Source organism: Phocoena sinus, chromosome 1, assembly GCF_008692025.1.
Source record: "Phocoena sinus isolate mPhoSin1 chromosome 1, mPhoSin1.pri, whole genome shotgun sequence".
In the NCBI taxonomy this organism is placed as follows: domain Eukaryota; kingdom Metazoa; phylum Chordata; class Mammalia; order Artiodactyla; family Phocoenidae; genus Phocoena; species Phocoena sinus.
Window position 1 is genome coordinate 108,827,368 of NC_045763.1, and position 23,145 is coordinate 108,850,512.

The following is a 23,145-nucleotide window of genomic DNA, read 5'->3' on the forward strand; positions in this document are numbered from 1 at the left end:
AGAGAACATAGGCAAAATATTCTCAGATATAAATCATAGCAATGTATTCTTAGGTCAGCCTCCCAAAGCAAAAGAAATAAAAGCAAAAATAAACAAATGGGACCTACTCAAACTTATAAGCTTTTGCACAGCAAAGGAAACCATAAACAAAATGAAAAGACAACCTACAGACTGGGAGAAAATATTTACAAATGATGCAACTGACAAGAGCTCAATTTCCAAAATATACCATCCGCTTATACAGCTCAATATCAAAAAAAAAAAAAAAGAACAACCCAATCAAAACATGGGCAGAAGATTTAAATAGACATTTCTCCAAAGAAGACATACAGATAGCCAAAAAGCACATGAAAAGATGCTCAACATCGCTAATTATTAGAGAAATGCAAATCAAAACTACAAAGAGGTGTCACCTCATACTGGTCAGAATGGCCATCATCAAAAAGTCTACAAATAATAAATGCTGAAGAGGGTGTGGGGAAAAGGGAGCTCTCTACACAGCTGGTGGGAATGTAAATTGGTACAGCCACTATGGAGAACAGTAGGCGGTTCCTCAAAAAACTACAAATAGAGCTACCCTATGATACAGCAATCCCACTGCTAGGCATATATTTGAAGAGAATGAAAACATTAATCTGAAGGATACATGCACCCCAATGTTCATAGCAGCATTATTAACATAGCCAAGATATGGAAGCAACCTAAGTATCCATCAGCAGATGCAGGAAAAAAGAAGATGTAGTATAGATAATGGAATATTATTTAGCCATAAAAAAGAATGAAATTCTGACATTTGCAACAATGTGGATGGACCTAGAGGGCATTATGCTTCATGAAATAAGTCAGAGAAAGACAAATTCTGTATGTTATCACTTATATGTGGAATCTAAAAAATAAAACAAATAAATGAATATAATAAAACAGAAACAGACTCACAGATATAGAGAAGAAACTAGCGGTTACTAGTGGGGAGAGGAAAGGGGAGTGGGGCAAGATAGGGGTATGGGCTTAAGAGTTACAAACTACTATGTATAAAATAAATAAGTGACAAGAATATATCGTACAGGGACTTCCCTGGTGGCGCAGTGGTTAAGAATCTGCCTGCCAATGCAGGGGACACTGGTTCAAGCGCTGGTCCGGGAAGATCCCACATGCCACAGAGCAACTAAGCCCGCGAGCCACAACTACTGAGCCTGCACGCCACAACTACTGAAGCCTGCGCACCTAGAGCCCATGCTCCACAACAAGAGAAGCTACCGCAACAAAGAGTAGCCCCCACTCGCCGCAACTAGAGAAAGCCGGTGCGCAGCAACGAAGACCCAACTCAGCCAAAAATAAATAAAAGTAAATTTATAAAAAAAGAAAAGAATATATTATACAGCACAGGGCAAGATAGCCATTATTTTGTAATAACTTTATTTTTTTTTCTCTTTTCTTTTGGCAGCATGGTGCAGCATGTGGGATCTTAGTTCCCTGACCAGGGATCTAACCAGTGCCCCCTGCAGTGGAAGCGCAGAGTCTTAACCACTGGGCCACCAAGGAAGCCCCACATAATAACTTTAAATGGCATATAATCTATAAACATATTGAATCACTACGTTGTATACCAGAAACTAATATAATATTGTAAATCAACTGTAGTTCAATTAAAAAAAAAATTCCAAGGCTATGCCCTTTCTACTACCAGTCTGCCTGGTTTAGTACAAGATTCTAGCCTCCACCCTTCACATTTGAGATATTCCCTGATATGCTCAAATTTTTACTCCAACTTCAGATCTGATTATCCTTGTCTTTTTAGCAGCTCATTAACTTACTCAGAGCCTGACATTTTAAGCTCCAGTGATTTTCTGTCCCTGACCTGAGTCAATGTTTATGACAATCTCCCCTTTTACTCCCTATGTTACTCTGGCCTTATCCAACACCTGAAGAAGCAGTCTGTGTAGTCTGCATACCTTTGGAGGGATTTATTAGGCCAGGGTCCAGATGCAGAACTGAGATAAATGTTTTACAGCAGTGAGAGGCAATGGGCAGGAGGGAGGGCAAAGCCGTGGTCCTCGACTGGTTCACACATTGTGGCCCCACATGTCTGCTGATCTAAACTTTCTAGTTTTTTTAGCAACCAGGTAGCAGGTCAGGGCAGGCCTGAGGACCCCTGGAGAGCTGTGACTTATTAATACTTGCAAGCTGGCTGCAAAGGATACTTTAGTAGTCATTCCCTCCCTCTTCCTTTTCCCAGCTGAGGGGTCAGAATACACAGTATTTTTCCACTGGGGGGAAGAAAACTGACGTGCAGAGCGAGAACAGGCCATGTCCTGGGTTCCTGAATGTACCAAAGTTTGGGCACTCTCGGAGTATGGATTAAGGTCTCTACTTGCCTCTTTCTGAAAGACACAGAAATGGAGGATCAATGGTCCTTGGGAAGTTCGGACCCTGTCTGAAAGAGCCAGTTTCTCAGGGACCCCAAAGGGACAAGCCTAGGGATAGGAAAACAGCAAGGAAAGTGCCAGGGATCTCAAGGCCAAAGCCTCAGCCTGACTCCAGTCCTCACAGAGAGACTGGGGACCATCCTATCCATGGGTGAAAGGCCAGTGAGAGAGAATCAAGACAAGGAACAGCCTAGTGGGCCCAAGTCTGTGGCATGATTTAAAAGACACCCCTTAAAAAAAATAAATTTAAATAAATTTTTAAAAATTAAAAAAATAAATAAAAAATAAAAGACACCCCTGCCTTAAAGTATTGCCTCCTTCAGGATGGTCCCAGGACTTCCTGACATTCTAGTTTGGAGAACAAAGGTATTCATGTGCACCCTGTTTTTCCCCATTGCTTGGAATTCTGACATGCCAGAAAAAACAAAAAAACCCACAATACTCATTATCCACTGAAGACAGTACATCTTCTTCTCAAAAGCCCAAGTCAGATTAAGGATGATCCCATCTGATCTGCCTGAGCCAGCTATGGGAGTGCTGAAATTCTACCCTCAGCAGTGGATCCTCTGCTAAACACTATCTTTTCTTTCCCCTACATCAGACTGGAAATATTCCAGAGGACAAAATGTGAAGTCCCTGATTCAAAGACTTGGGCATCAGGAAGTCCTGGGATTCTCAGCGGCTGTGGGAAGGCTGAAGAAGTGCAGATGTCACAAGATGTGTGAGGCTACTTTCTTCAACTCCCTTGGCCAAAGACAAAGCTTGGCAGGAGGCTTAGCGAGGAGCTCAGCACTGGGACTCACAAGCCTGCAGCTTGTGGGGCAGCTCTCAAGGGGCGATAATCGGAGGAGGACGGGGATCTGCAGCTCTAGAGCCACGTGCTACACGACATTGGCATCCAACAGGCAGGGAGATGCCGAGAGGAACCATCTTCCTATTGGCTCATACAGCACAGTGTGGCTTTGCGGTGGCGGTGAGGGGACAGCCCAGCCCAGAAGACAGACAGAGCTGCAACTGCAGCCATTTCTGCCATCAAGCTGCTGTGTCCTGGAGAAGCTCAGGTTATCCCCATACAGATCTGCGTGTGGAGCAGGTGGCAGTGTTTGGGCTGCCGAGCCAGCAGTTCTGCAGGAGGGAGGCCTGGCTGCAAAGGAACTGCTGTCCTCTGTGACCAGGAAGAGACAAAACAGACTCTCCCTCATACCAGAGAGTTGGGCAGACAGATTTTCTCTGCCTTCTATTTAAAAGACAGAACTTGAGGTCAATATTCCCAGTGAGCCATTCACTACAGGCTGGAAGTTAGAATTGCAACTGAGAGGTGTTGTTCTCAGGGCCTGCCCTGTCACCCTGATACCCACACCCCCAAAGCTGCCACCACGTCCCCACAATAAAACAGCCCTAATTCCCTCCTCTTATGATATTACCAAGGACTCTGGGCAAGAGGCCAGTGGAGACAGCGGCGGGATTGAAATGCCTACACGGCTTTGCTCTAAGTGCCCTCTGGCCCTGAGGTTTGGTTTCCTTCCAGAAAACTATTGGCTGTGCCAGAGGGGTCAGTTCGCACTTTCCCAGGGAGACTCTGGGTCTCCCACCAGGCCCGTGGAGCCAGGAAAGGCTGAGGGCAAGGCAGAGAAGGGGAGTAGATCCCTTTTCTCTGTCAGCCTCTGACGTGCTTCCTTACATGGCCTGTCACCCAGGTTGCCGACTGTCACGCCCATCACAAAGCAAGTGTAAGCCCCAGATCAGATCAAGGTTCAGAGGTGCTCTCCCCACCCAACACCCCACACACTCATACACAGTAAGAGCCATGTGTAGATGCAGCCAGGTGAGCTTCAAGGGGAAATGTACCAGAATAACAAAATTTACTCTACATGCAGATGTGGTCTCAGGCATCTTCATTGCCTAGAAGTCTGACGTGGTGGAGTGAAATGTGGAAATTAGTCACAAAAGCTAAAGTGATCTTTGGCTGCAGTGAATATACTAAGCTCTGACTATGCTGAGGCCGGTGGCAGGTCTGAGACCCACACACACTTGACAAGGGAACTTTACAAACTAGACTCCGGAAGAGAGTAGCAAGGATGAAGGAAATATTGACACTGTGCCATAAGGAAGAGTTGAAGGAACAGGATATTTAGCCCAGAAGGGAGAAATGTTAGCTAGAATGATCAGCTTTCTTCACAGATTTGATGAGACCCCATGTAGAAAAGGAAAACCAGGTGATGCTAATAGCCAACATTTATTGAGTACTTACTATGTGCCAAGCACCAGGCTAATTATTTTACACACATTTTGTCGTTTAATCTAAACATCAGTGCTATTACTATTCCCACTCTACAGATGAGGAAAATTCGGAGAGGTTGAGAGTCTTGCCCAAGGTCACGTACTTAGTGGTAGAGTCAACAGATGAGCCCAGGCCTGAGACTTAACCACCATCCAGAGACATGTTCTGTGTGGAGCCCTTGGCAGAACGAGACACAGTGGTTGCAAGTGAAAGTGAGGCAGATCTGAAGGTAACATGAGAAAGAATTTTTAAACAACCGGAGGCAACGAAGAACAGTGGGCGGGTGCTTTGGGTGGTCATGAGCTACACACCACTAGAGAGATGAAAGCAGGGCAGGCGAGAGGTGTTATGTAAGACAGTTTGCAAGGAGAATTACAGCGGCAGCAACAGCACCTGGGAACTTGCTAGGAGTACAAATCCCTGGACCCCACCACAGCCCTACTGAATCAGAAACTCTGTGACTGCGCCCAGACACCTGTATTTTAACAAGCCGTCCAGGTAATTCTGATACATGCTCAAGTTTGAGAACCACCGGCATAGAAGTTTCTGCACCCGGCGAGGGACTGGACTAGCTGACGGTGTTAGTTCCTTCTGTCTCTAAGACCTCACAGTTCTGTAGAAGCGAGATACAAATACGATTTAACATCTAACCAGATTTTCTTTTAACATTGAGCGCATTCTAGTAATATCTTGGAAACAATATATCAGCTGCTAAATTGTGTGACTGGACTCAGGTAACTTAGACATCCCAAGGCTGACAAAATAAATATCTGGAAGGCTGTGGGCAAGGGGCTGCCCCTCCAGCCCCCCACCCCCGACCAGGAAGCAGCCTACATTCTAGCCACCTGTCGCTCCACGGGTTTCCAAACAAGCCCCGAACGTCCCCACTCCTTGTTGGTTCCTGTTGTTCCTCTATCTGAAAAACACTTACCTTTTGAAATCCTCCCTTCTCTGAAAGCTCAATTCAAATGTCACTGTCCGTGAAATTTGCCGACAGTATCTGGTGCACGGGGCAGCCTTCCTTCCCTCTCTCCTTCCTGGGTTTTGTCTCACTTCTGGGCAACTCGCAGCACCTAGAGCGGTCAGCCTCGTCTCACAGGGGTGGAGCCTCTCAGCAGAGCGGCGTTCTCCTGGCGCTTAGTCATGTGAGCCCCCCAGCACCTACCATACGATGATGCTCAATGAGGAGGGATCAGAGGCAACGTTTTAGGAAAATGATGTATGCAACTATTTACAAGATGAACCAATGCTGCCTGACGGGTGAGAAGGGAGCCCTCTGTGATTCAGTTTCAAGTCCTGAGGTCTTTGCAGAACTTTGAGGGTTTTGCAATAACCACTGTGAATGCATGTGTGCGCTGCCGGGATGAAGGTGCCCCACCTTCACGCAGCTACAGCCCTGTTATCTTCAACTCCTCTTCATGTTCGTAACAATCTTCGTTGCATAATCCCTGGATGATGTGAAATACTGAATGCCCTCTCAGCCAACCTTCCAAGTATCCCACAGAGACAAGCATGGACAAAACTCCTTTTTAGAGAACAGAGAGGTCATAAATTAGACCACGAGTGTAAGGACAGCAAAGAAGGATACTGGGTCACCAGACACCAGGCCCAGTTTAACAGCTTATGTCTGCAGGGCCAGGTGTCCTGTGGGCTGTGGTGGACTGGCCCTGTGACCAGGATGCTGGTGAGAGACAGGGAAATGGGATGAAAGACGCCCCCCCTCCCCAACAAGGTTTTCTGTACCCCAGGCTCCTGGAATTGACTCATTCTACTGTGAAACCTGAATACTTTGGTGGAGTAACGAGGTGTGCCTGATGTCTGTCTCACCTGACAACACTTAGGATGATGGCTTCAACGGGGCCACGTGAAAGGACCTCAAACCCCAGAAGTCCTATTACAATTTTGGAGCAGGGAGGCACAGAGAACTACAAAACAGGAATTCCCTGTCCACACAAGGGTGAAAGGGACTCTAGATTAGTCATGAAAAATTTCCCCCAACCCCACTTGGCCTCCTGGGTAGCACAGCACTGGTTGGCAATCATGACAGGTGTTTGCTGCAGAACCAGGAGACTTCCTGTTGTGCTGGGTCCCCTCTGGCACAGAGCCTGGCCCACTCTTGCAGAGGTTAGAACCCAAAGCTTCTCATTCTCAGACCAATGCTCTTTCCACCAAAGTGCACCACCCTAGAATTTAGGAATAATCGTTGCAATCTCCCCAGCCATCAACAACCAAGGAGGAACAGAACAGAACAGAAATGGGTGAGGGGGTCACAAGTGAAGAAATAAGGTCAGTCATCCATCCCTTCACCCGTACATACAGGACCATTTTGGCCGCCCTCACCCCTCATCTCCCCTGCTCCCCCAGCCTCCCTGCATCACTCCTAGCCCACCTTCCCCTTCATCCTGCAGCAGCTCTGTTCCCTGTCCTACTTCTAAGCAAAGTCTTCTCTCAAGAAAAGACTAGGTACCTTTCTTTATACTTGAGGGCACATTCTGTCCTTATATCTTCTAGTTATTCTATTATCAGTCTTATCCTTATTATGAACTATCAAGTGAAAAAGCTTTCTCCCCCAAGGTGAAGAAAATAATTTCAAAGAGTGGTTTTTCTCAGCCCTTTCAGCACATTAGTCTATTTCTAACATGCAACAAAAAAAAAAAAAAAAAAAAAGGAAAAGGATAAAATGGCAAAGGAGGACACGGAGGAGAGAGAGGAGAGAGAGGAGAGAAACTTTCACAGTAAGGGTGGAGGAGAACAGCAGGAAGACCCCTGACTGCTAAAAAAGAACCCATTCTCTGGCTTTCAAAGACTATAACTACCAGTAATGAAGGCACCTGCAATGACAGACGTGGGGGATGGAGTTTCAACAAAAATGAACAAGTCAAGGGCTGAGAGCTCATTCAAAGTGCTTTCACCAGAGCCCCCAGCCTGAGAGCAGGAAAGAAGAATTTCTGTCCTGAGGTAAAGAGCCCCACTGGGGACCTGGGGTCTGGGAGCAGGGATGGGACAGTTGACAGGACTGCTCAGGCAAGGACAGGCTTCCAGTGAGGTCCCTGAAAAACCCCGTTTCTTGAAATGTTCTTTGCCCTTGGGAGCCTGGGAAGAGAAGTGTTCCTCGTGCCCACGGGGCTGGCACGCTCGCTCTTCTCCAGGGAGCTTTCAGGGATACAGCCTGTTCTGACAATATCCTCAAATGGGAAAGAACCACACTGTGTGTTCATGGGAGGGAAATCCAGGTGAACTCCTTGAAGTAACTGCACCTGACAAAGCCTAAATTCCTTGTGCTGTTTTAAATCCTCCAGGCTACTTTCAGTCTTCATGGGGGATGAATGACAAATGGTTGTTCTTATCAATGAAGAGGAGATAATTACCAGGGGAAAATTACCAAGGTTTGAATAAACTCTCCTCTGGATCCCTCGAAGCCTGGCCTGGGAAAAGCCACTGGGCTCCATGGAGCTTGGTGCTTGCCGTGTGAGGCACCTTGAGGGAAGCTCACATCCCAGATGTATGCTCTGGGGGTGATGCAAAAAAGGGAGACTTTGGGTCACTGGCATGTTTTTGGCAGAGTAAACCTGGGGATTCCAGGGTGAAGATAATGGTTTGGAGATAGTTTTCTCCAAGTTCCAGAGTTATACACTTTAGTGGGAAGACCCTTCACCTAGGAATCAGGAGACCTGGTTGCCTCAGTTTCCCCACATGCAAAATGAGGACCCTGTCCTGCAGGAGCTCTTAACTGAGGGTCCATGGGATCGTGAATCGGGGGGAAACATTACATCTTTTTTTAACTTTTTTTTTTGGTACGCGGGCCTCTCACTGTTGTGGCCTCTCCCGTTGCAGAGCACAGGCTCTGGACGTGCAGGCTCAGCGGCCATGGCTCACGGGCCCAGCTGCTCCGCGGCATGTGGGATCTTCCCGGACTGGGGCACGAATCCGCGCCCCCTGCATCGGCAGGTGGACTCTCAACCACTGCGCCACCAGGGAAGCCCAACATTACATCTTTATTTTCACCAGTCTCTAGTTGAAAGCATTTGCTTCAACTATGATGTAGGCAACAAACCACATTAGAACTTGCCATCAATAGAAATTAGTTACTTTCAAATCTCCTTACGGTTGTTACAGATTTCTCAAAATGTCCTATATGCTCATCACTATTGTGAAATTACAATAGTTTATTAGGTTTGATGCCACATCTTAAAAAGCATGTATACTACTCCATCACACATTCTTCTAATGTTTGGACAACCGTTTTGAAATAATTTGTTGATTTTGTTATCTTATGTATTTTATTTTATGAATTGTTTAATGTTATTCTGAGAACAGGCTCCACAGGCTTCACGAGACAACAGAAGTGTCCACAGCACATTTATGTTAAGGTTGAGAAGCCCTGCTCTAGTGTGTTGAGAGGGGTCAGAGCCGGAGGCCTGAGAAAGCAGACAAGCGCTCCAAGGGCCTCCTGACCCTAACTTTGGCTTACATACAAATCTGGCTCTACTCTAAGGAATTTGGTGTTACGGTGATTACTGAGATCCCATCTCTGGGCATCTTTTTCACTTTTGTGGGAGATCTACAAACAGAGGTATTTGTGGAGCGGATTGCTAGTGTTCCAGCTCCTCTGACAGGCTAGGTCTGGGCTTTGGTAGAGGAGAGAATGGAGCCTCTTCTTTACAATCTTGTCCCCACCAGAAAACCTTGGGCACAGCTTCATGTGTCATTTAATCGTCACAACATTCCCATGAGGCAGCTTTAAACACAAGAGGAACGTGTGGCTGAGCAATTTTACGAACGTGCACGAAATCACACGAAGCTTGGATCTGAACCCAGGTGCCTCCCGCTTTAAAATAGGTCGGGGAAAGGAGGGCGTGTCCTGTCGGCTGCGGCTGCGAGCTCTCCATACTGAGAGTCCAACGGCCCTGGGCAGCCAACGGAGTTCAGGAATCGCCGGGAGAAGGCTGAAAGGTGAGGGTGCCAGCCTGGTGCCAACCTAGTCTGCACCCTCATCCTTGCCCGCTCCGGGGCTGGCCACATTTTATGAGGCAGAGGAGACTGCCTCCGGCACCTGGTGGACCCAGAAAGTCCCCAGACTTCCCTCCCCACCACCTCTTCCTGCTAGTGAGGGCCAGATGCCGCCCTAGTACAGGCTGTGACCCCAGGAGCCACCAGACCCGATCTTGCACCCCCCAGACCTCCGCTACTAGTTTAGGTTTTCCCTGGCTAGCCCGCACGCCCCCTGCGCCCCGGCCGTTCAGGGGGCCAAAGGTTGGTCTCAGGAAGGCTTCAACTGGAAGGCAGCGCCCTCTAGCGGTCAGAGTGCAGAACCAGCAGGGCCCTGTCTGCACCACACCAGGGTGTTCACGGTCCGGAGCACAAAGGTCACCTATTCCAGGAGCATCCTTGTCCCATGGACCCCACCTACCCACAGCCCTCCACAACGGCCCACGACAGACTTACACACTCTGCTTCAGCTCGGCCCTAGGCACCGCGAAGCCCGGCCACTCTTGCATCAGCGCCTGCAAGCCGGCCAGCCTGTCTGCCGCTCTTTTCTTGGAAGCAGTCCCTACCCTGCCCCCTCCCATCCCGCTGCACCAGTCCCTAAGGAACCACGCCGGGAAAAGGCATATGACCTTCTCAATATCTCACAGCTAGCTAGTACAGAGCCAGGACTGGAATCCAAATCTCCCCAGCACACTCACCGCTGTACCTGTAAGGCACCAGCTCCCCAAAGTCAGCAGACATCTGTCAAGGCCTAACTCCACTGCCGTCTTGCAGCCTTTCCAGATCCCTCATTTAGAATTTCTCCTTCCCTATTCCTTGATATACTTTATGACCTTATTATCGTTATCAGAGTCCTCCTTGTGTTGCAGCTGTTCCTGAATGGCTGGATGGGTGTGAGAAAAGAGGCAAAGGAAATTCCAAGAGAAAGACCCCATAACTTGGGGGTTAGAATCCTTGCTCCCGCACTTAGAAGCTATGATTTTAAGCTGGTCACAATGCCTAAGTCTCCATATGCTTAGTTCAAATGACAGATTTTTAAATAACCATAATAGCTCAGTGTTTTATCAGAACTAAACACAATCATGTGTGTGGATGTGCTTGAGACACTGTAAATTGTCTCAAATATGAGGAACCATAAAAATAATCATGGCTAACACTTACTGAGCCCTGACTCTATGCCAGGCACTATACTAAGTAGTTTACATAGGTTGCTTCATGTAACCTACACAACAACCCTGGGAAGAGAATATTATCATCACCATTTTATAGATCAATGAGCAGATTTTCAAAGAGGTTAAAAAACTTGCCGAACATTATACAGCTAATAATTGTCAAAGCCAGATTACAAACCTGTCTTTCTGATTTTAGAGGCTGCATTTAACCACTAAAATAGTCTGTCTCTGCTGTTTTAGTTATCTCTCTGTGCCCTGTGTCACGTGACACGTCATAGTTGCTCAGTGTTTGTCAAAGACATTCATTATTAAGGGCTGAGCACAGTACCTGTCCCAGGAGCCTAAGAAATTTGCTTGTCACCAAGTTTTGGGACCAGGACTTGGACACAAGCTGTCTGGCTCCAGAGTCTCTGCTTTTAACCACACCCCTTGGCTGAAGAAATAATTGCAATCCTCTTTCTCTTTCTTTTCAAATCAGATAATGCTTGTAGTGAGACACAAAAGCATATCACTAAACTTTCAATGTTTTGTATCAAAAGTCAGCAGGACATTCTGTTGGAGACATGGTAAAGCACAAAGGTGTAACAACATAGGAGAGGGAACAAGAGGTCGAGGCTAAGGCTGCAGCACTGGGGACCAGATCACTGAGCTGCTGTTGCTGCTGGGATTTTTTATTAGGATTGTGACAAATTTATAGGTAAATATAAAGAAAATTAACAATTAATCTCCATTTAGATTTTCTTTCATGTTCCTTAATAGTACTTTATAGTTTTTATCTTATAGGTCCTAACAAAAATCTTGTTAAAGACAGAAAGAAAAACATCATATGATATCACTTATATGTGAGATCTAAAAAAAATAATGATACAAATGAAATTATTTACAAAACAGAAATAGACCCACAGACATAGATAACAAACTTATGATTACCAAAGGGGAAAGTGGGGGAGGGATGAATACATGATATAAAACTGATAACCAACAAGGACCTACTGTATAGCACAGGGAACTATACTCAATATTTTGTAATAACCTATAAGGGAAAAGAATCTGAAAAAAAAGTAGATATATACACATATGTAAAAAAAAGATGAAAACAAAAGAAAAAGCCGGATTCTTTTGAAATATTGTCCAGATATTATTTGTCCAAATACAGAGTCAAATATTCTGTATTTATTTATGTAAGACTATATGCAATGTCAGCAACACTCATCAGATATCTGGTGAGCAACCTTCTGAAGTGTGTAACTGAAATACCTTCGGAATTATTTTATTTCTGAAAATATTTATTGTACTAAAGAGCTTATTTATTTATTTATTTTTAAACATCTTTATTGGAGTATAATTGCTTTACAATGGTGTGTTAGTTTCTGCTTTATAACAAAGTGAATCAGCTATACATATACATATATCCCCATATCTCCTCCCTCTTGCGTCTCCCTCCCACCCCCCCTACCCACCCCTCTAGGTGGTCACAAAGCACAGAGCTGATCTCCCTGTGCTATGCGGCTGCTTCCCACTAGCTTTCTATTTTATATTTGGTAGTATATATTAGTCCATGCCACTCTCTCACTTCGTCCAAGCTTACCCTTCCCCCTTCCCGTGTCCTCAAGTCCATTCTCTACGTCAGCATCTTTATTCCTGTCCTGTCCCTAGGTTCTTCAGAACCTTTTTTTTTTTTTTTAGATTCCATATAGATGTGTTAGCGTACGGTATTTGTTTTTCTCTTTCTGACTTACTTCACTCTGTATGACAGACTCTAAGTCCATCCACCTCACTACAAATAACTCAATTTCAGTTTTTTTATGGCTGAGTAATATTCCATTGTATACATGTGCCACATTTTCTTTATCCATTCATCCGATGATGGGCACTTAGGTTGTTTCCATCTCCGGGCTATTGTAAATAGAGCTGCAATGAACATTTTGGTACATGACTCTTTTTGAATTATGGTTTTCTCAGGGTATATGCCCAGTAGTGGGATTACTGGGTCGTATGGTAGTTCTATTTTTAGTTTTTTAAGGAACCTCCATACTGTTCTCCATAGTGGCTCTATCAATTTACATTCCCATCAACAGTGCAAGAGGGTTCCCTTTTCTTCATACCCTCTCCAGCATCTATTGTTTCTAGATTTTTTGATGATGGCCATTCTGACTGGTGTGAGGTGATACCTCATTGTAGTTTTGATTTGCATTTCTCTAATGATTAGAGATGTTGAGCATTCTTTCATGTGTTTCCTGGCAATCTGTATATCTTCTTTGGAGAAATGTGTATAAGAGTTTATTTTAATGTAGCAAATAGCAAAAAGTTTATAAACTTCCCAAATATCTTCCTGCAAACAAAGCCAGTTTTCAGGATCTGGCCTCAAAGTTAGTTCATTATAATAAAATTATTGAGTATTTGCTTTAAAAAAAGAGTTGGAATCAGAGTTCCTCTTGGTTTTCTAGATTTAGGAATGTTTAGGAAATACCCTGGAGGAAAAGAATGCAAGCATCCTTCCCTGAAAAGAGCAGATAACAATATCTATGAAAATTAAATGATTCAATGCATATAAAGTACCTGACATATCATAGGCCCCTACAATTACAGTTGCTTTTTCCTCATCCTCCATTTCATTTCTAAAAATTAGTTTTTATAGGTTATGTGTTTGCAATACACTCCATTTTTCTTGAAAAAAAATTTTTAATTAAAAGTAATATGTCCTTAAGGTAAAATAAATCAAGCAAAATAACATACAGTGAGAAAAAAAAGTTTCCTTACACTTACCTCTCTCCCTACCCACAGTACACCCTCCCAAAAAAACGTTCACTACTTTAAAATTTTTTCATTTAACCCCTTTGATGGTTAAGGTTATAATTTTAATTATATACCTTTATTTTCTGTTACTTCAAAGAGTATCTATTGGCCCTCCTCCATGAGGAATTTAACACCCTGACATCACCTCCTGCTTTCCAATATTTGTTAATGATATTAAATGTTTTAGTCCTTCTAGTGCTCATCTTCATAAATTTAAAAATACTTACATCTTTATTGCTTTACTGATTTTACATGTTTTTTACTCCCCTCTGAAAATTGAGGAAATACCAGTTAGACTTCTTTCTTACTCTCCTTTAACTCTAACCCACCTAATTTTTGTAAGGTACTTTAAAACTTTTTACATTGTCAAGGTTTGTAACATTTATATTTGTTCTGTAATACCAGTTAACTGATCCATGTTATGCCTGTAGATTTATTCTATAAGGAGTACTAACATTACAATTATGTAAATATTCAATTAAATCAAGCAGTTTGATTGGATCCAAAGAAAAAGAAATATAATCTTATGACATTAATTAAATCTTTGCCTCAAAAGAGAATGTTACAAATTTCAAGGTCAAATGGACTTCCTTTTCATTTCTTTCCAGATGTCTTCCATTCTTCAGATCATATTCAGTGGCTGGGGTTTCTTATATCTTACAGTAATACTATGTTTTGTCTTCCTTTTTGGCTGTGTAGTACCTACTTGAGTAATTTTCTTCATAAATGGTGGGTGGGTGGTAAACCTTCTCAGATCAGTGTTCTCAATCTTATATATGCATGGTATCATAGTGTGTATGTACATAGGTATGTATATATATGATTTTATCATATTTTTTAAAATATATTATTTTATATGTACAAAATATGTAACATATATCTAAAAATCTAAAGCATAACAATATAATTAACACCAATGAGCCCACGGCACAACCACAAAATTAGAACATAAACAAAAGCATCTTCTACCTATGTATTTCTCCCCATACCATCTTACTGACAAAGAAAGAATGACAGGCAAAGAAGATGCAATTTGTGAAAAATAGGATTTAAAAAATTTTTTTACATCTATGCTAATTGCAGAGAATGTGATCTTTTTGACAAAGATTCTTTGATATTTGCTTTATTGGCTAGTACATAATCAATTTTGTAATAAATAAAGCTAAGGAAAGTAGAAGGAAAGAATCAAGTTAAATGTGGAAATCAACAAGAAAATAGAAAATGATAGAACTATTAAGTAAGTTGAGCAGTTTATTCAGGAAAAACAAGCAATAAAATAGATAATTAACTAATGTAATCAAATTCTTTTTGTGAAGTGAGCATAACATTTATTCCAAAACCCAATGAAAGTAACACCAAAAAATTTAAAAAATCAATCTTATTGAAGAATATTGAAGCAAAAGTCTTAAATAAAATACTGTGAAACAAGATTGTTTTGGCTATTCAGGGTCTTTTGTGTTTCCATACAAACGATCCCAAATAGCCAAAGCAATCTTGGAAAAAAAAACAGAGCTGGAGGAATCAGACTCCCTGACTTAAGATTATACTACAAAGCTACAGTCATCAAAGCAGTATGGCACTGGCACAAAAACAAAAATATAGATCAATGGAACAGGATAGAAAGTCCAGAGATAAACCCACACACTTACGGTCAACTAATCTATGACAAAGGAGGCAAGAATACACAGTGGAGAAAAGACAGTCTCTTCAATAAGTAGTGCTGGGAAAACTGGACAGCTACATGTAAAAGAATGAAATCAGAACACTAACACCATACAAAAAAATAAATTTAAAATGGATTAAAGAACTAAACATAAGGCCGGAAACTATAAAACTCTTAGAGAGAAACACAGGCAGAACACTCTCTGACATAGATTGCAGCAATATCTTTTTTGATCCACCTCCTAGAGCAATGAAAAAAAAATAAACAAATATGACCTAATTAAACTTATAAGCTTTTGCACAGCAAAGGAAATCATAAACAAAATGAAAATACAACCCACAAAATGGGAGAAAATATTTGCAAATGAAGCAACCAACAAGGGATTAATCTCCAAAATATACAAACAAAACAGCTCATGCAGCTCAATATCAAAAAAACAAACAACCTAATCAAAAAATGGGCAGAAGATCTAAATAGACATTTCTCCAAAGAAGACAAACAGACGGACAAAAAGCACATGAAAAGATGTTCAACCTCACTAATTATAACAGAAATGCAAATCAAAACTACAATGTGGTATCACCTCACACCATCAACAGAATGGCCATCAACAAAAAATCTAAAAACAATAAATGCTGGAGAGGGTGAGAAGAAAAGGGAATCCTCCTACACTGTTGGTGGGAATGTAAATTGGTACAACCATTATGGAGAACAGTATGGAGGTTCCTTAAAATACTAAATATAAATTAAGAAAACACTCCCATTTACCATTGCAACAAAAGGAATAAAATATCTAGGAATAAACCTACCTAAGGAGACAAAAGACATGTATGCAGAAAATTATAAGACACTGATGAAAGAAATTAAAGATGATACAAATAGATGGAGAGATATACCATGTTCTTGGATTGGAGGAATTAACATTGTGAAAATGACTCTACTACCCAAAGCAATCTACAGATTCAATGCAATCCCTATCAAACTACCACTGGCATTCTTCACAGAACTAGAACAAAAATTTTCACAATTTGTATGGAAACACAAAAGACCCCGAATAGCCAAAGCAATCTTGAGAACGAGAAATGGAGCTGGAGGAATCAGGCTCCCTGACTTCAGACTATACTACAAAGCTACAGTAATCAAGATAGTATGGTACTGGCACAAAAACAGAAAGATAGATCAATGGAACAGGATAGAAATCCCAGAGATAAACCCACGCACATATGGTCACCTTACCTTTGATAAAGGAGGCAAGAATATACAGTGGAGAAAAGACAGCCTCTTCAATAAGTGGTGCTGGGAAAACTGGACAGCTACATGTAAAAGTATGAAATTAGAACACTCCCTAACACCATATACAAAAATAAACTTAAAATGGATTAAAGACCTAAATGTAAGGCCAGACACTATAAAACTCTTAGAGGAAAACATAGGCAGAATACTCTATGACATAAATCACAGCAAGATCCTTTTTGACCCACCTCCTAGAGAAATGGAAATAAAAACAAAAATAAACAAATGGGACCTAATGAAACTTCAAAGCTTTTACACAGCAAAGGAAACTATAAACAAGACCAAAAGACAACCCTCAGAATGGGAGAAAATATTTGCAAATGACAAAGGATTAATCTCCAAAATTTACAAGCAGCTCATGCAGCTCAATAACAAAAAAACAAACAACCCAATTCAAAAATGGGCAGAAGATCTAAATAGACATTTCTCCAAAGAAGATAGCCAACAAGCACATGAAAGAATGCTCAACATCATTAATCATTAGAGAAATGCAAATCAAAACCACAATGAAGTATCACCTCACACCAGTCAGAATGGCCATCATCAAAAAATCTAGAAACAGTAAATGCTGGAGAGGGTGTGGAGAAAAGGGAACACTCCTGCACTGTTGGTAGGAATGTAAATTGATACAACCACTATGAAGAACAGTACGGAGGTTCCTTAAAAAACTACAAATAGAACTACCATATGACCCAGCAATCCCACTACTGGGCATATAACCTGAGAAAACCATAATTCAAAAAGATACATGCATCCCAATGTTCACTGCAGTACTATTTACAATAGCCAAGACATGGAAGCAACCTAAATGTCCATCGACATAGGAGTGGATAAAGAAGATGTGGTATATATATACAATGGAATATTACTCAGCCATTAAAGAAGAACGAAATAATGCCATATGCAGCAACATGGATGGACCTACAGATTGTCATACTGAGTGAAGTGAGTCAGACAGAGAAAGACAAATATCATATGATATCCCTTATATGTGGAATCTAAAAAGAATGGTACAAATGAACTTATTTACAAAACAGAAATAGTCATAGATGTAGAAAACAAACTTGTGGTTACCAGGGGCAAAAAGGGCAGGGAGGGATAAATTGGGAGATTGGGATTGACATATACGCACATTATTATATAAAATAGGTAACTAATAAGGACCTACTGTATAGCACAGGGAACTCTACTCAGTACTCTGTAATGACCTATATAGGAAAATAATCTAAAAAAGAGTGGATATATGTATAACTGATTCACTTTGCTGTACAGCAGAAAGTAACACAACATTGTAAATCAACTATACTCCAATAAATTTTTTTTAAAATATTATGAGGGCTTCCCTGGTGGCGCAGTGGTTGAGAATCTGCCTGCCAATGCAGGGGACATGGGTTCGAGCCCTGGTCTGGGAAGATCCCACATGCCGTGGAGCAACTGGGCCCGTGAGCCACAATTACTGAGCCTGCGCGTCTGGGGCCTGTGCTCCACAACAAGAGAGGCCGCGATAGTGAGAGGCCCGCGCACCGTGATGAAGAGCGGCCCCCACTTGCCGCAAATAGAGAAAGCCCCCGCACAGAAATGAAGACCCAACACAGCCAAAAATAAATAAATAAATAAATTTAAAAAAAAAAAAAAAAAAAAAAAAAAATATTATGAAACAGAAGCCAGCAGCATATTAAAAGACTAATATACCAAGACCAAATGTTGTTTTTGTTTTGTTTTTTAGGATTGTAAGGATGTATCAATTTTAGGAAATCTATTAGCATTGACCACCATACTAATATGTGAATAAAGAAAAATCATAGGGTCATTTTTGTTGATGTTTAAAAGCCAATTAATAAAGCATTCAGTATTTATTCTAGATATCTTAAAAACTCAATAAAATAGAAATAAATATATATTCCTTAACATAATAAAATATATCTCATCCCCAAAGCTAGCACAATGCTTAATAAGGAAACAACTGAAGAATCTCCCATTAAACTAAGAAAAAAGACAGGACTCATTATCACCACTATTATTTAATATTTTCTGGAGATATTAACCAATACAATTAGACAGGAGAAAGAAATCAGAGATATAAAAATAGAAAAGGAAGTAATTATCATTATTTACAAATAATATGATTGCATGACTAGAAAATCCAAGAGAAACAACTGAAAAATTATTAAAAACAATTACAGAATTGAGTAAGAGAAGGTAACTGGGTATGAAATTAATATTTAATCATTAGTTATCCTTCAGGTGTGAAAAACAATGAAGAGTTAAAAGATATAATGAATGATATAAATTAAAATGGTATAAAGATACAAACAAACATAAAAGATGCAATGGGAAAGCGATAATATTTTCAGCAGCGATATAAAATATTAAATACTCAGAAATAAGCTTAAGAAATGGACGAGACCTTTATGAAAAAACTTCTAAACATGGCCGAGCTACACACGTATCAAAACACAAGGCTTTAAAAACGGTAAGGAATATCATGTTCTTGGATCAAAAAATTCAATGTCACAAAAATTTCAGTTCTAAGTTAAAATATAAATAGAACATAACCCAATTTTAAAAATACCAGTAGGTCTTCTTGTTGGTAGATGGTGGGAAAGGAGAGACCAGATAAGCAGATTATAAAAATTAGATAGAAAATTAAGTTAATAGAAAAATTCTTAAAAAGTAAAGAGGGGGACTAAATATTAAAATATTCTAAATCTATAAAAATGATTAGACATTTAAAAATATTAAAAAATATATAAATTACTATTTTCTAGGAATTAAAATATAAATCTAAAATTTGTCAGGCACATATATAAACAGAATGAATGTACAGAAATAGGCATGCATACGCACAGATATATTGAATATATGACAAAGCATTTCAAGTCAACGGTGAAAAGAAGTTTCACTCAACTAAACGTACTGGAATGACTGGTAGACAACTTGAAAAATTAAGTTGGTTCTGTACCTCACACCTTACACCAAAATAAATTTCATGAAGACCAAAAAATTTAATTTAAAACATGAAAAAATACGAATACTGGAAGAAACCATGGGAGAATTTTTTCAGTCTTGGGGTGGAGATGGTCTGTATACATGTCACATAATTATATGAAAACAAAAAGATTCCTGCAAAACAAAAACTACCATAGGGAAAGATGAATGGCAAACTAGAAAAATATTTCTACCTCCTATCACAAAGGACTAATTTTTTGAGTAGAGAAAGAGCACCTACAGATCAATCTGAAAACACCACCAAAGACATCAACCCAATAGGAAACGGGCAACTTTATGGAAAGGGAAAAACAAATGTTGTCTCTTGAACATGTAAAAATGTGCTTAACCTTGGTCATGACAAGATAAATGTAAATTAAAACTACATTAAGGCCAATTTTCACTTCTCAAGTTAGCATCATGTTGTTGGCATGGGTATGAGGAAGCATTTCATATGTTGCTTGTGGAAAGGTATGCTGGTGCAACCTCTATGGAGGAAAATATGGCAACATTTCTCAAAATTGAAAATGCATATACCCTTTGACCAGCAATGCCATTTCTAGAGATTCATCATTTGCAAAATGATGTATGTCCAGGTAGGGTTTGGAAAAAAGATTGGAAATAATCAAAATGCTCACTGATGGAAATCTATGTCAATAAATTCACATAATTATAAATACTGTGCAGCAATTTTTAAAGAGGGAAAGCGCTTTATGTACTGATATGGAATGGTCTCCATGACATACTGGCAAGTGAAAAAAGAAAAATGTAGAACATCATTCGTTGTTGTTATTATTGTTGTTTTTTAAAAAAGGAAAAATAGGGAATTGCTTATATATGCACAGAATATCTGTAGAAGGGTCCACAACAACAAAGCAATATTGGTCAATAATAGATCACTGGGTAGTCGGTGTAGGAAGAAAACTTTTAACTGTATACCCCTCTCTACTCTTTGAATTTTAAACCCTGTGGATGTAATTACCTATCCAAAAATCCTATCCCATTGTAGTTTGGTTACAAACTACAAAAGTGCTTAAATATATTTTTAACATCTACACAGAGGATTTTTTTAAATAAAAATATTTATTTTATATACATAGCTCTACAATTTGCCTTTTTTTTACATGATGGTATATTACGGACATCTGCCTTTAGGCCCATATTTATAGAACTCATTCTTTTTAATATATAATATTCTATTGTGTAAATTAATCAAAATTCATTCAACCATTTCCCTTTTGATGAAAATTCAGATATTTTCTTGGTTTTGATTTTTGTTCAGTTTGGGCTTTTTGACATGAAAATAATTTTTCTTAGCTAAAATTAGAAGATATAAATATAAAGGTAAAATAATAAAAATATTGGAAGAAAATTGTAACCTCAGCCTGAGGGTAACTTACTTAAACAATAAAGGAAACACAAATGACTTAGGAAAGAGAAGTATATTGTATTTAACTACATACAAATGTAAATTTTCCTTATGGAAAAAAATAAAGTCAAGAGACAACAAAATGAAAGAAACTATTTGTTAAAAAATAGAAAGAAAAAATGGCAACAGGTTAATATCTCTAATATAGAGAAAGTTCCTAGAAGTTGATTTTTTTTTAAGCATGCAAAGAATATGAACAGGCAATTCATAGAAGAGGAAATACTAATGACCAATAAATGTATGAAGAGATCCTCACCCTCACTAGTCATAGTTTCGAAGGCAAAACAACAGTGAGGTCTGATTTTTCATCCATCAGATTGGCAAAAATGTAAAAGATAATAACCAGTATTGGCAAGTCCATGAAGAAATGTACATTAAATATTCTTGCTGAACATCTGAATCTCAACCATCTTTTTGGAGAGCAATCCAATAACATAGTAGAAAAAATTTTTAATGTTCATATTCTTTGACCAGCAACCCAACTTAATTTAGGGGAAAAAAATCTGAAAATATAGCCTTTAGTGTCTCTCTATGCCTCTTCTCTCTTTCTCTCTTTTCTCCTATCTTCTCTCCAGTACACCTCATTTAATTAACTGTGTTACTTCCCAGCCAGCTGGACTCTCATGTCGAAGCCCTCCTCCACCTCCATCAGACTCTAGCCAACCGAGGCTACTGCCTGAAGCAGGGGGATGGTCTTGGATCCCTGTAAGGCCTTGTCTAGGAGTTCCCCTTGTGCTTTCAGAAAAGTGAGGCCAAGGACATCAGCAGAGCCAACATCTGCTTCGAGTTCCTGGGGCTCTTGACAACATGCAGCTCCTGGCAGAGGCTGCTTTGCCCTGGCCATTCTGCTGGCAATTGTGGAGAACAAGCTTGGTCGTGAGGACAGCCCACCCCGAGATCCCCAGAGCAGAGACAGCCGCCATCAGGGAAAATCCTGAACTCATGAGGGATGGATCCCATGATTTTTTTCTGGTGGGGAAGAAAAGGACCCATTCTTCTTGACACTAATGAAAGGGTGAAAAATAGTTTCTTTTTCTTTTTTGTTGGAACTAATTCTATTGCCCTCCCCACCAGACATTCTGCCTCTGCTATATGTTGCAAAAGAGCCTGGTAATTTGGCCCTCAGGCTCTTACACACTATAAATATATGAAATCCAGGTTTGACATCTAGATACTACAATATTTGTCAACTTTAGCAACCCACTTAATCACTCTGTGCCTCAGTTTACCTGTAAACTGGGAACAATAATACCTGTCGCTAGGGCTATACCAAAGATTAGATGTATACAAAAGAAGTTCCAGTTCAAGAGTAGAAATAAAATGTAAACCAATTCTGAATTAATGAAAAACTGGGATTGCAGATCTCCCTCAGATACGGGTATAGCCTGTAGGCTACTCTTCTAAGAGGGTGGTATTTAATGTCTATGGAGCAGCCCTCATCTCTGCCTCAACATTTACATGTGAGTGAATTTAGATTACCATGTATACACCCGGCTTCCATGGCTAACACTCCTCTTCCTATTCCAGGATGAATGCACATCCTCAGCTCAACTTCCCAGGAGGGGAAGCAACTGTGTAGCTTAAAAAAGAAGAGGCTGAGGTGGGTATGGTGTTTTTGTGCAAGGACAAGTCTTGAGACTGTTCCCCTGAGACTGGAGCAACTGAGACTTAAATAGGATCCTGGGAAAGATGGTATCAGTGAAATATCATCTCAGTTGGTGTTCACCATAAACCAAGCTATGGCATTGGACAGTGAGACCTACCAGTGGTGTGCCAGAAGCCAGAAGCTGGATATCCACCTTCAGGGCCATTATTTCTCTGTTTGAGTCACAGGTGGTCTCCCGATATCCCCAGTGCCACCAGGTGGGACAGTAAGCAGGGTCAACAGCTAAAGACAGAAGTAGTTATTTCAGGTCCTGGATAGGCAGTCTCCTTGGAGAAGAGTCCTTCCCATTACTCAAATCCTTTTCCATCACTCCCATTGGCAAATGCTGCCTTTCCTCAAAGCATGGATACAAAGGTATCTCATTTCGTCTTTAATTAAAAAAAATCCTTCTGAGGTAGCCATCCCATTTTTATTGACACTGAGACTGAATCACAGCAGGAAA

The 23,145-nt window shown here is 40.7% G+C and overlaps 1 protein-coding gene across 1 annotated transcript in view; it reads right to left on the bottom strand.

The window, feature by feature from the left end:
• Window positions 1–5,727, bottom strand: part of PDZK1 (PDZ domain containing 1) — a 50,395-nt gene extending 44,668 nt beyond the window's left edge. The window contains exon 1 of the mRNA XM_032634612.1: window positions 5,639–5,727. The gene's annotated coding sequence lies outside the window, so the exon portion shown is untranslated. The remainder of the gene's footprint in view (window positions 1–5,638) is intronic.
• Window positions 5,728–23,145: the final 17,418 nt, after the last annotated feature.